The following is a 12,199-nucleotide window of genomic DNA, read 5'->3' as shown; positions in this document are numbered from 1 at the left end:
CTAATGTACTGCTTCAACATTCGGACAGGACACAGGGAACCTGAAACAGATAATCCTGGATCAGAATGCGGGACATACACAGCCAAGGAAACTGGCTGGTTAACATGAAAAGATGAAATTCTCTTGGGTAAAAAGGACGGATTAGGCCACAGCGTAACCCCAGATCCGTCAGAATTCCATCGCAAACAGTCCCCAGCGACTGATAAGGGCATGGAGCTCTCCCACCCGCTTAGCTGAAGACAGTGCAAGTAGAAAGGCAGTCTTCACTGACACCCATTTAAGATCAGCACTTTCAACTGGTTCAAAAGGGGATAAGCTTAAACCCTCCAGGACTAGAGGAAGGTCCCATGAAGGTACGCGTGCAAGCCTTGGAGGTCGCAAACGTAGAGCATCTTTCAAAAAATGACACACTAAGAGGTGTGAACCCACTGACCGGCCATCAACATAGACGTGCCGGGCAGAGATTGCAGCAACATAAACCTTCAAGGTAGCGACAGAAAGTCCTTTCTCCAGCAGTTCTTGTAAATATTTGAGGAGAATAGGCACAGGGCAATGCTCCGGGTCTAACTTTTGTTTCTCACACCACCGTGCAAACAGCTTCCATCTGTTGTCATACAAAGCCCTGGTAGATGCAGCACGTGAATTAAGGATAGTATGAACAACAGCCTGGTCACAAGAACTTAACAAGGAGTCTGGCCCCTCAACAGCCACACATACAGTTGAAGGCGTTCTGGGTGAGGGTGCCAAATCCTCCCCTGTAGCTGTGACAACAAATCCTTCCTCTCCAGGAGGGCCCAAGGATCTCCCTCGAGGAGTTTGTAAATCATGGGAAACCAAATCCTCCCAGGCCAGAATGGAGCAACCAGCAGCATCCTGTGGCTGCTCTGATCTATCCTGTGCAGTGTCAACATCAGCAGCGGGAGAGGAGGGAAGGCATAAAGGAGGCAATCCGGCCACAGGTGAGCCAATGCATCCTGCCCCAGCGGGCTGTCTGGTTCCAAGAGAGAGTACCATCGTGGGCAATGTGTCGAGGTGCTTGAAGCGAAAAGGTCCACTTCCGCTGCACCATATTTCTGCCAGATAATTTGGACCACAATTGGGTTCAGTCTCCACTCTCCTGGTGGTGGTTTCTGTCTGGAGAGTAAATCCGCTGCGCTGTTCTGTACACCGGGCAGATGAACTGCTCTGACACTTTGAAGGCGAGGCAACGCCCATAAGAGAAGCTTTTGAGTTTCTGCCAATGAGTGATTGGACCTGGTGCCCCCCTGACGGTTTATGTGATAGACTGTTGACATGTTGTCTGACCAGACAAGAACATGTCTTCCTCTCAGGGCCGGGAGGAAATGCTTGAGAGCCAGTCACACAGCGCGAAGCTCCAGCATGTTTATGTGTTGGAGTCTCTCCTGAGGACTCCAGACACCCCTCACCATCCTGTGATTCCACGCGGCTCCCCAACCTTTGAGTGATGCATCTGTAACAACCACCTCTCGGCGAGAAGGAACAGAGCCTAGAGGGACACCCTTGCACATGAAGTCCACCTTCCCCCAGGGTTTGAGGTGCAGAAGGCACTGGTTGGAGAGTCGTACAAGCCTGTGCTGATGCAACTTTGAGTTGAGGCCTAGGTTGTTGATCCAAATCTGTAGGGGACGTAAGAACAGAAGTCCCAAAGGTACCACTAGCGACACTGCAGTCAATTTGCCCATCAACCAGAGCAGCAAACCAAAAAGCAGCGTCACAGCCCGTTGAATGTGTGAGACGAATTATATCGTCCACTCTCTGCGGGGATGGCAATGCAGTCATAGTCAGGGACTTGATGGCAATGCCGATGAAGGTCGTTTGTTGACTGGGAACAAGAGAACTCTTTTCAAAGTTCACTATGAGTCCTAAATGAGAGACATGGTTCAGTAGAAGAGCTGTGTCGTTGTGTGTCTGCTCCTGAGTCGGAGCGCAGACAAGCCAATCGTCTAAGTAGGGTAGGATTCTTAATCCAAGAGCTTGCAGTGGGGCTAGTGCTGCAGCCATACATCTGGTAAATGTACGAGGGGCGAGAGAGAGGCTGAAAGGAAGCACCCTGAACTGGTATGCCTGACCTTCGAAAGCAAAGCGGAGAAACTGCCTGTAATGAGGCGCCACTGGCACATGGAAATAGGCATCTTTTAAGTCGACACTTGTGAACCAGTCTCCTGGTGTGATAGTTTGAAGGACGTCTACTGTGCGGAGCATGTGAAACTGCAGCACTTTGATATAACGATTCAGACGTCGGAGATCGAGGATAGGACGAAAGCCGCCATCCTTCTTTGGAACAAGGAAGTAAATTGAATAGAACCCCCTGAGCTGGTCTGAACTGTGAACTGGCTCTATGGCCCCCTTCTCCAGGAGTTCCAAAATCTCCCGTTGTAGGGCAGCAGACTGCACCGAGTCGGAAACAACAGTCATCCTCACCCCATTGAACTTTGGAGGACGACATCTGAACTGAATTCTGTAACCTTCGAACAAGGTTGAAATGACCCATGGGTCTTGAACTTGAGCCTCCCAGTGGCTGAGTTGATTTCGTGAAAAACGGCTGGGGGCCAAACACTGGCAGTCAGACCCGACCACCTCTGCCTTGCATCCCTGAGGACCTCTGGGCGCGATTACTGGAAGCTCTGTGAAACCATTCAGTTCTCCGGGGTCTGCCCGTAGGCTCATGAAAGGCAGGCTGCTGGGAGAACTGGCCCTCAACTGCAAAAGCACGTGCAGCTCTGGGAGTCGGCAAAAGCCTGGATGTAGAGTGAAAAGCTGTAGCACGTCTGACTGGCTGAGGTCTGGAAGACCGGTGTAGGTCAACAAACTGTTGTCGAGATTTACTAGCCACACCTGACGTCTAGTGATGGTAAGGGTTGACATCAGTCTGCCAAGCTCTCTGGACATATAAGCAAAGGTTTGGAGTGAGGCATCACTAAGACTTTGCGTAGCATCATCAACCTCTGCCTCTCTCAAAGACTTTGAGAGGGCAAGGGGTAAATGGGACAGTGAGTTGCCTAGGCGACCGATGCGAGCAGCTATGTCATAGCTTTTGGTGAGGAGGTCATCAGTGGGCAGCGGGCATCCGGCCGAGCAGCATCAGCTGGAGCCACAACAAGGTTCGCAATAATGCTGTCAATGGCGGGCATACGGTTCAGACCATACTGCGCCGAATCACACATAGAGCTAAGGGCTCTGCAGTCCTGTGATAGATGGGTCAATGATTTGGGGTCCGCCCAATATCGGTGGAGCTCCTCGATATATGGTTGTGAAACTGGAACGTTGAACTCAGGCTTCTGAGTGACTTTGAAAAAGGCACTTGAAGCGGTGGTTTCCGCAGGGGGATTGTCGACCCCAAGCCTGGAGAAAGCCAACTGAACAGCTTGCTTGACAAAGGATAGTCCAGGTCCGTTTTGCGGCATGGACTCTGCCTCAGAGGTATGAGAGCCCACTAATGAATGGCTTGGAGAAAGACCCCTCTCATCCTCATCCTCCACACAGTTTATATCACTTGTCATGTACAAGGAATCAGTTGCAGCAATAGACACGACATCTTCCTCCTGCTGAGTAACTACATTGGTCTGATCAGCCTCATTAGGGACAACAGGAACTGTCACTGCATCCCTAGGCTGTAGATTCAGAAGCAAGGACTTAATCTGAGCAAACTCAGAAGTCAACGTTTCGACCTTTTCAGCCAAAGCATGGTCATGAGTAACCTTCTTAGCAGAAGGGGCTCCTGCATGTGGGCGTTTACGGCGCTTTGGTTCCTTCCTGGGGCTGGAGGCCAAAGTCGCACTAGATATTCCACTTTCCAATGCCGCAAGTCTAGCAGATCTCTCTGCCAGTGGCATGCTGGCACAATTAAGGCAGGCATCGCCAGTCAGGGCTTCCCTCAGGTGTCCGATCCCAAGACACGAGGGGCAAAACATATGTCCGTCATCTGGGCTCAAGGGCGCCAAACAGGTACTACAACCATGCAACAAAGGCCCTGTCAACATTGTGGACTGCGTGCAGATGGCTAACGCAAGCCCTGATGGTTACAAATGGAAAGACAAAGCGTGAATCACACGCAGTGTAAATAGTAACACGAGGCACGGAGCGTGAAGCACTCACAGCCATCGACTTGACACGAAGCACGGAGCGTGAAGCACTCACAGCCGCAGACTCGACACGAGGCACGGAGCGTGAAGCACTCCAGCCGCAGACTCAGCACGAGGCACAGACCGTGAAATACTCACAGTGTAAAAGCTAATACAAGGCCCTGAGCGTGAAACACTCACAGCCACAGTAATAACACAATGCACACAGCCGAAAAACTCACAGCCCAAGTGGTAAGTCACTTAGAGCAACGACGACAACACTAGCTGCTAGCGGAGCTGTTAAACTTAGCAAATGGCGGCAGTGCAGACGAAGTACTTCAAGGAGTGGAAAACACTCACGGTAAGCCCAACACAGTACACTATACTGGTTCTGATACACACACTACCACGTAGTTAACGGGGTTAGTGACACAACTAAACAAATAGCCAGCTTTCATCGAAACAACACAGCTAATGTGCACAGAGGAAAATACCCAGCAGGGCAGCGGCAAAGGCGTGCACCCGGCGTTTAGGAAGGTGTACTCACGACAGGCGTCAAAGAATACAAAAAATGGTGAAGCCGTGTCTCGCAGCCTCTGGAGGACGTGTGCAGTGCACGTAGCTCCAACCGAAGGTGGGTTGCGAGGCTACAAGCGAGAGCGGCAATCGCAGCTAAATGCATTCTCAACCTCTAGAATGCGAGAATGTAGAAAAGAAGCGAGTGCTGGGTGCGTGTGGTATATAAAGACAACCAGTGACGTCACCCAGGTCACATTCAATGGCGTGACTTTGTTGGTATATATTCTCGACCTCTGTGCTGCGCACATGTAGTTATCCAGGTGCTAAAGCACCGCCCTCTGGCGGTCAAGAGGAATGAAATAGAACAATAGTTAGGACAACCGCATATGGTAAATGCTAAAGTGGGACTGCATATGCTAACATTAACTACACCACAGTCATTGCTCACATTAACAGCTCGCAGCTGATGTTAACCACATCTCCAAGTATGAGCATCGACAGTTAGCACAACCGCATATGCGAAGGCTAACTGCTGTTATCCTTTCCTTTAATTGTAGTCCAACACCCGACATCAACATAACAGTGTCCGATATGTGGTATACTATCTGCTGCACACAATACAAAGCTTTTAATATAAAAACCAGCCCTGTTTGGTGGTTTATACAAGCAGCTTATCTGCATTTTTGCAAGATTTAGAGTTTATAAACCAGATGTCTAGCTTTTCAAATTTCTTCTGAGCCCCACATTCTGACACATTTTCCATCCTGAAGGACGTCTCTAGCATCCATAATAATCAAAGGGACAAAGTTTAAACTGCAAGGACGCCTAAATCCTCACCACTCTCGGGTGACATTCATGTGGCTGATAAGCAGCCCTGATGTGGTCACCGAGGGCTTGCCAGGGAGATAAAGAGCTTGTGCTTTGGAGTCCATCTTCTGTCTCCCATGGTTTCCTGATAAGGATGTTTTGGCAGACAAATTGGCTGACAAATTTGTTTTTTGAGCCCCGTTTCTCATCAGCAATAGAGCAGACTTGAAAAATAAAATGCTTCATTTTGTAGCATCTGTCGTGGAATCGCAGCATGTGGCGCTTTGTGAAAAAACAAGGTCATTTGAAGAGCCAAAGGAGCAACGAGGGCGACTGCTGTTCTTTAAATGGGCAAAGAATATAAATATCCTCCCATTAAAAACACATATTCCTGAGTAGAGTACTGACACATTGGTTTAATTTCTCTTTATACTATAAAAGCATGCTGTTTTAATGCTACCGTGCGCAGCAGTTAGCGGTCAGGTTACAAGACTGCGTTATACTATTGTCTCTAACTTGCTTCTAACGGCCAGCTGACAGCTATCACTGCCTCGAACGGTGAGATTTATACACTAAGATGACCTGAAATGAACCATCGCACATTAAATTGACTTTACTGACAAGTATGACCTCTTTGAAAAATGGCCAAATTACATGTATTTGTATTGAGCTTGGCGATGATTTGAATTAAAACAAATTGATTCGTTGTTGCTTCAAACCCAATGTTAAAGTATCCAAATAAACGTATACCACCTGGCTAGTTCCCCTGCTTATGGCAACTTCAGCCATAAATGTATGCATGCATAATTCGGGGCAGTGTGCAATCTCTAACAGGCTGCTAGCATCTTTCTGAGCTTTTTAATACAGGCATGAGATAATATGGCTTGCTACGTGGTTAATGATACCATCTAACCATCTAAGATGTCTGTGGGCCAGTATTTTCAGGAAGTGGTATCTTTGTATTACTTCATTTGTATGTTAGCAGCATTAACACTAATTAGCATGTATCGATAGCTAGGTAGTGTAAGCTACACTGGTAGAGCCAAAGTTATTGAGGCTATGAAATGAGGTGGGCTTCATAGATAATTGGCAAAGCTTCTGGGGAAAACCTGCTCTTGTTAGGAGAGACGGCATCCATCCCACTTTGGATGGAGCAGCTCTCATTTCTAGAAATCTGGCCAATTTTCTTAAATCCTCCAAACGGTGACTATCCAGGGTTGGGACCAGGAAGCAGAGTTGTAGTCTTACACACCTCTCTGCAGCTTCTCTCCCCCTGCCATCCCCTCATTACCCCATCCCCGTAGAGACGGTGCCTGCTCCCAGACCACCAATAACCAGCAAAAATCTATTTAAGCATAAAAATTCAAAAAGAAAAAATAATATAGCACCTTCAACTGCACCACAGACTAAAACAGTTAAATGTGGTCTATTAAACATTAGGTCTCTCTCTTCTAAGTCCCTGTTAGTAAATGATATAATAATTGATCAACATATTGATTTATTCTGCCTTACAGAAACCTGGTTACAGCAGGATGAATATGTTAGTTTAAATGAGTCAACACCCCCGAGTCACACTAACTGCCAGAACGCTCGTAGCACGGGCCGAGGCGGAGGATTAGCAGCAATCTTCCATTCCAGCTTATTAATTAATCAAAAACCCAGACAGAGCTTTAATTCATTTGAAAGCTTGACTCTTAGTGTTGTCCATCCAAATTGGAAGTCCCAAAATCCAGTTTTATTTGTTATTATCTATCGTGCACCTGGTCGTTACTGTGAGTTTCTCTGTGAATTTTCAGACCTTTTGTCTGACTTAGTGCTTAGCTCAGATAAGATAATTATAGAGGGCGATTTTAACATCCACACAGATGCTGAGAATGACAGCCTCAGCACTGCATTTAATCTATTATTAGACTCAGTTGGCTTTGCTCAAAATGTACATGAGTCCACCCACCACTTTAATCATATCTTAGATCTTGTTCTGACTTATGGTATGGAAATTGAAGACTTAACAGTATTCCCTGAAAACTCCCTTCTGTCTGATCATTTCTTAATAACATTTACATTTACTCTGATGGACTACCCAGCAGTGGGGAATAAGTTTCATTACACTAGAAGTCTTTCAGAAAGCGCTGTAACTAGGTTTAAGGATATGATTCCTTCTTTATGTTCTCTAATGCCATATACCAACACAGTACAGAGTAGCTACCTAAACTCTGTAAGTGAGATAGAGTATCTCGTCAATAGTTTTACATCCTCATTGAAGACAACTTTGGATGCTGTAGCTCCTCTGAAAAAGAGAGCTTTAAATCAGAAGTGCCTGACTCCATGGTATAACTCACAAACTTGCAGCTTAAAGCAGATAACCCGTAAGTTGGAGAGGAAATGGCATCTCACTAATTTAGAAGATCTTCACTTAGCCTGGAGAAAGAGTCTGTTGCTCTATAAAAAAGCCCTCCGTAAAGCTAGGACATCTTACTACTCATCACTAATTGAAGAAAATAAGAACAACCCCAGGTTTCTTTTCAGCACTGTAGCCAGGCTGACAAAGAGTCAGAGCTCTATTGAGCCGAGTATTCCTTTAACTTTAACTAGTAATGACTTCAACTATTAGAGAAAAAATTACTCATAACCATCCCAAAGACGTATCGTTATCTTTGGCTGCTTTCAGTGATGCCGGTATTTGGTTAGACTCTTTCTCTCAGATTGTTCTGTCTGAGTTATTTTCATTAGTTACTTCATCCAAACCATCAACATGTCTATTAGACCCCATTCCTACCAGGCTGCTCAAGGAAGCCCTACCATTATTTAATGCTTCGATCTTAAATATGATCAATCTATCTTTATTAGTTAGCTATGTACCACAGGCTTTTAAGGTGGCAGTAATTAAACCATTACTTAAAAAGCCATCACTTGACCCAGCTATCTTAGCTAATTATAGACCAATCTCCAACCTTCCTTTTCTCTCAAAAATTCTTGAAAGGGTAGTTGTAAAACAGCTAACTGATCATCTGCAGAGGAATGGTCTATTTGAAGAGTTTCAGTCAGGTTTTAGAATTCATCATAGTACAGAAACAGCATTAGTGAAGGTTACAAATGATCTTCTTATGGCCTCAGACAGTGGACTCATCTCTGTGCTTGTTCTGTTAGACCTCAGTGCTGCTTTTGATACTGTTGACCATAAAATTTTATTACAGAGATTAGAGCATGCCATAGGTATTAAAGGCACTGCGCTGCGGTGCTTTGAATCATATTTATCTAATAGATTACAATTTGTTCATGTAAATGGGGAATCTTCTTCACAGACTAAGGTTAATTATGGAGTTCCACAAGGTTCTGTGCTAGGACCAATTTTATTCACTTTATACATGCTTCCCTTAGGCAGTATTATTAGACGGCATTGCTTAAATTTTCATTGTTACACAGATGATACCCAGCTTTATCTATCCATGAAGCCAGAGGACACACACCAATTAGCTAAACTGCAGGATTGTCTTACAGACATAAAGACATGGATGACCTCTAATTTCCTGCTTTTAAACTCAGATAAAACTGAAGTTATTGTACTTGGCCCCACAAATCTTAGAAACATGGTGTCTAACCAGATCCTTACTCTGGATGGCATTACCCTGACCTCTAGTAATACTGTGAGAAATCTTGGAGTCATTTTTGATCAGGATATGTCATTCAAAGGGCATATTAAACAAATATGTAGGACTGCTTTTTTGCATTTACGCAATATCTCTAAAATTAGAAAGGTCTTGTCTCAGAGTGATGCTGAAAAACTAATTCATGCATTTATTTCCTCTAGGCTGGACTATTGTAATTCATTATTATCAGGTTGTCCTAAAAGTTCCCTGAAAAGCCTTCAGTTAATTCAAAATGCTGCAGCTAGAGTATTTCTTACTTATAAGGTTTTGAATAATCAGGTCCCATCTTATCTTAGGGACCTCATAGTACCATATCACCCCAATAGAGCGCTTCGCTCTCAGACTGCAGGCTTACTTGTAGTTCCTAGGGTTTGTAAGAGTAGAATGGGAGGCAGAGCCTTCAGCTTTCAGGCTCCTCTCCTGTGGAACCAGCTCCCAATTCAGATCAGGGAGACAGACACCCTCTCTACTTTTAAGATTAGGCTTAAAACTTTCCTTTTTGCTAAAGCTTATAGTTAGGGCTGGATCAGGTGACCCTGAACCATCCCTTAGTTATGCTGCTATAGACTTAGACTGCTGGGGGGTTCCCATGATGCACTGAGTGTTTCTTTCTCTTTTTGCTCTGTATGCACCACTCTGCATTTAATCATTAGTGATTGATCTCTGCTCCCCTCCACAACATGTCTTTTTCCTGGTTCTCTCCCTCAGCCCCAACCAGTCCCAGCAGAAGACTGCCCCTCCCTGAGCCTGGTTCTGCTGGAGGTTTCTTCCTGTTAAAAGGGAGTTTTTCCTTCCCACTGTCGCCAAGTGCTTGCTCACAGGGGGTCGTTTTGACCGTTGGGGTTTTTACGTAATTATTGTATGGCCTTGCCTTACAATATAAGGCGCCTTGGGGCAACTGTTTGTTGTGATTTGGCGCTATATAAATAAAATTGATTGAAATTGATTGAAATTGATTATTCTCGAAGTTGGCGCCATGTCACTTCTGGTGAAGTGACATGGATGGGATGAATAAAGCCCAAAGCGCCATGTCACTTCCGGTGAAGTGACATGGCGGCCTTGCCCACACTCATCTTCTTTCTCCATAGACTGGCGGAGTCAGGCATTGCCAAGATGGTGACATCTCGGGTGGCTCCACTTTTTTTAGTCTATGATTTTCACTCACTCACTCACTCACTCATCTTCAACCGCTTATCTGGGATCAGGTCACGGGGGTCTATGATGTTGTATATCTCAATTTGTTCTTCTACTTATTATTATTATTTGTATTTAAAGTTAACAAATGATTGTAATTTTATTTTTATTTTAATGTACTTCTGATTTTTGATGTATTTTTGTTAAAGTTGCAGGTTCAAATGGTAAATGGTAAATGGACTGCATTTATATAGCGCTTTTCCATCTGTATCAGACGCTCAAAGCGCTTTACAATAATGCCTCACATTCACCCCGATGTCAGGGTGCTGCCATACAAGGCACTCACTACACACCGAGAGCAATAGGGGATTAAAGGCCTTGCCCAAGGGCCCTTAGTGATTTTCCAGTCAGGTGGGGATTTGAACCCATGGACTTCTGGACTCAAGCCCAACACCTTAACCACTAGACCATTACCTCCCCCCCAATTTTTTTTATTTTTTATTTTTTGGAATGTTGTATATTAATTTTGTTTGGTTTAATTTCTTCTTCTAAATTTTAAGAACTTTGATGTGTTTTATAAATGGCTTTGAATTGAAAATATGAATTTATTGGAAAGGAACAACTGCTTCTGTGACATATGTCACGGAACCATAACACAAGCTGTCTCAGGCCTACATTTTGCTTAACGCAGAGGGGTTTCTACATGCATAAGCATAAAACTGTGGGACTTTGAGGATGAGCACAAACCCACACCATACGTTAATGGTTAATTAACATTTTTTATACCATGACAACCTTTAAGATAACTGCTCTGGAATATTAAAGTTTGGTGACAAAAGAATCACATTGAACAGATAAAGCATGAAACACACACACACACACACACCCAAGAATAACACAAAAAATTTAAAATAAAAATTTGAAAATACACATTTTGCCACTTTGCACACGCCTCCTCCCAGATAACATCTCAGCTGCTGGTGGCAGTTCTCAGAATCTGTCAGTTAATAATTAGATGATAATGAAAAAGGTTTAAGATGAGCACCCTTTTCACTCTCAAGACAGATTATCGTGTGAGCACTATGCTAATGTTTTTCCTTCCCAATCCACTCAGCAGGCAAGGAAAAGAATGGAAAAGGGGGAAATAAAGAATAAATAAACTGAATAATGAGTGTTATGGAGGAGAAAATGCAACTTTGCATTCAAGAGAAATAAAACACAAATTATGAATGCATTTATGCATGGCATTTATAATCAATGCAGGCATCAAGGTAGTCACTGCAGGATCTTGTCTGAAATGTCATAATTGAGATCAGACGTGCAGTCTGACATATAGAAAGAATTAAACCAGCAGTACTGTTGCAGCTGCTGGTCCCCCCGCCCACCCACCAACCCCCTCATACATTTTTAATAGAATCTATTACTTCAGGATTAGCCGATTAGAGCTGGCCTGGTTAAATTCTATAATAGTTTGCATAATTGGTATCAGAGCTGCATATAGCAGACCCAGATTTCTCTCTTCTCCTTCTCTGAAAAAGACACAAAAGGTTCACATGCAGGATAACCAAAGAACCCAGAGCCACTCCGCTCTGCACTGCAAGAACACTCCAGGCCCGAGGCTGATAACAATGAGCCTCATTTCCATTGAGATAAGCGCCTATAAAAGGTATTACAACAGTGTTAAAATGCCTTCCTATACAACTTGTGCACCGGCACAACATTTATGTAAATGCAACGGCTGGGCAATATTCACACCGATGTCCAGAGTGTTCTTGTGGATGTAAATCATGCAGCACTGAGGGCTGCATGTCTGGAAAAAAACATTAACTTTACATTTCTGTCATGCAAAATGAGCCTAAATAACAACAGACACTCAGTCACTGCAATATTAAGAGCAATTTCACAAGTGCTTTCTTAAGAGTTCCAGAAAATTGCACAGTAATTATTCCTTGTGCATTTAATTTGCCGTGCATTCACATTCAAAGTCCACATGCAAACAGATGCAGAGAA

General features: G+C 44.4%; 1 protein-coding gene across 3 annotated transcripts in view; it reads right to left on the bottom strand.

The window, feature by feature from the left end:
* The window catches only part of LOC117529575 (protein FAM222A), a 54,395-nt gene that overhangs the window by 30,157 nt on the left and 12,039 nt on the right, over nucleotides 1-12,199 (bottom strand). The window contains exons 1-2 of one of the 3 annotated variants that reach the window (XM_034192402.1): nucleotides 7,207-7,217; nucleotides 6,812-6,814 (exon numbers count right to left, since the gene is read on the bottom strand). The exons of the other annotated variants lie outside the window; for them this stretch is intronic. The gene's annotated coding sequence lies outside the window, so the exon portion shown is untranslated. Of the gene's footprint in view, nucleotides 1-6,811; nucleotides 6,815-7,206; nucleotides 7,218-12,199 lie in introns of those variants that run through there. 3 annotated transcript variants of the gene reach the window in all.

This window comes from Thalassophryne amazonica, chromosome 17, assembly GCF_902500255.1.
Source record: "Thalassophryne amazonica chromosome 17, fThaAma1.1, whole genome shotgun sequence".
Taxonomy (NCBI): Eukaryota; Metazoa; Chordata; class Actinopteri; order Batrachoidiformes; family Batrachoididae; genus Thalassophryne; species Thalassophryne amazonica.
The sequence above is the reverse complement of the archived record's forward strand: the minus strand, read 5'-3'. Positions and strand labels throughout refer to the sequence as shown.